Source organism: Triticum aestivum, chromosome 7D (genome assembly GCF_018294505.1).
Source record: "Triticum aestivum cultivar Chinese Spring chromosome 7D, IWGSC CS RefSeq v2.1, whole genome shotgun sequence".
NCBI classification, from domain to species: domain Eukaryota; kingdom Viridiplantae; phylum Streptophyta; class Magnoliopsida; order Poales; family Poaceae; genus Triticum; species Triticum aestivum.
This window is the reverse complement of record NC_057814.1, coordinates 562,085,996-562,088,231: the sequence shown is the minus strand read 5'-3', so window position 1 is coordinate 562,088,231 and position 2,236 is coordinate 562,085,996.

The window sequence follows — 2,236 nt, the reverse complement described above, 5'->3', positions numbered from 1 at the left end:
TGTAAACATGACAAACATCACATGCAAATCATAAAGTGACATGATATGGCCAATATCATCTTGCGCCTTTTGATCTCCATCTTCGAGGCGCGGCATGATCACCTTCGTCACCGGCATGACACCATGATCTCCATCATCATGATCTCCATCATTGTGTCTTCATGAAGTTGTCTCGCCAACTATTACTTCTACTACTATGGCTAACGGTTAGCAATAAAGTAAAGTAATTACATGGCGTTTTCATTGACACGCAGGTCATACAATAAATTAAGACAACTCCTATGGCTCCTGCCGGTTGTCATACTCATCGACATGCAAGTCGTGATTCCTATTACAAGAACATGATCAATCTCATACATCACATATATCATTCATCACATCCTTTTGGCCATATCACATCACATAGCAAACCCTGCAAAAACAAGTTAGACGTCCTCTAATTGTTGTTGCATGTTTTACGTGGCTGCTATGGGTTTCTAGCAAGAACGTTTCTTACCTACGCAAAAGCCACAACGTGATATGCCAATTTCTATTTACCCTTCATAAGGACCCTTTTCATCGAATCCGATCCGACTAAAGTGGGAGAGACAGACACCCGCTAGCCACCTTATGCAACTAGTGCATGTCAGTCGGTGGAACCTGCCTCACGTAAGTGTACGTGTAAGGTCGGTCCGGGCCGCTTCATCCCACGATGCCGCCGAACCAAGATAAGACTAGTAACGGCAAGTAAATTGACAAAATTGACGCCCACAACTACTTTGTGTTCTACTCGTGCATAGAAACTACACATAGACCTAGCTCATGATGCCACTGTTGGGGAACGTAGCGGAAAGTCAAAATTTTCTACGCATCACCAAGATCAATCTATGGAGTAATCTAGCAACGAGGGGAAGGGGAGTGCATCTACATACCCTTGTAGATCGCGATGCGGAAGCGTTGCAAGAACGCGGATGAAGGAGTCGTACTCGTAGCGATTCAGATCGCGGTTGATTCCGATCTAAGCGCCGAACCACGGCGCCTCCGCGTTCAACACACGTGCAGCCCGGTGACGTCTCCCACGCCTTGATCCAGCAAGGAGAGAGGCTGAGGTTGGGGAAGACTCCGTCCAGCAGCAGTACGACGGCGTGGTGGTGCTGGAGGAGCGCGGTACTCCGGCAGGGCTTCGCCAAGCATTGCGTTAGACGAGGAGGGAGAGGGGTAGGGCTGCGCCAAGAGAGAGATGTTCTCATGTCTATGGCAGCCCCAAAACCCCCACTATTTATAGGGGAAGGGGAGGGGCTGCGCCCCATCTAGGGTTCCCCCCCCAAGGGGTGCGGCCAGCCCTAGATGGGACTTGGGGGGCGGCCAAGGGGGGGAGAGAGGGGGGCGCACCACTAGGTGGGCCTTAGGCCCATCTGAGCCTAGGGTTTCCCCCTTCCCCCCCTTCCTGCGCCCTGGGCCCCTTGTGGGAGGCGCACCAGCCCACCTAGGGGCTGGTCCCTTCCCACACTTAGCCCACGCAGCCCTCTGGGGCCGGTGGCCCCACTTGGTTGACCCCCGGGACTCTCCCGGTGGTCCCGGTACGTTACTGATAGCACCCGAAACTTTTCCGGTGACCAAAACAGGACTTCCCATATATAAATGTTTACCTCCGGACCTTTCCGGAACTCCTCGTGACGTCCGGGATCTCATCCGGGACTCTGAACAACATTCGGTAACCACGTACATCTATTCCCTATAACCCTAGCGTCATCGAACCTTAAGTGTGTAGACCCTACGGGTTCGGGAACCATGCAGACATGGCCGAGACGTTCTCCGGCCAATAACCAACAGCGGGATCTGGATACCCATGTTGGCTCCCACATGTTCCACGATGATCTCATCGGATGAACCACGATGTCGGGGATTCAATCAATCCCGTATACAATTCCCTTTGTCTATCGGTATGTTACTTGCCCGAGATTCGATCGTCGGTATCCCGATACCTTGTTCAATCTCGTTACCGGCAAGTCTCTTTACTCGTTCCATAACACATCATCCCGTGATCAACTCCTTGGTCACATTGTGCACATAATGATGATGTCCTACCGAGTGGGCCCAGAGATACCTCTCTGTTTACACAGAGTGACAAATCCCAGTCTCGATTCGTGCCAACCCAACAGACACTTTCGGAGATACCTGTAGTGCACCTTTATAGCCACCCAGTTACGTTGCGACGTTTGGTACAACCAAAGCATTCCTACGGTATCCGGGAGTT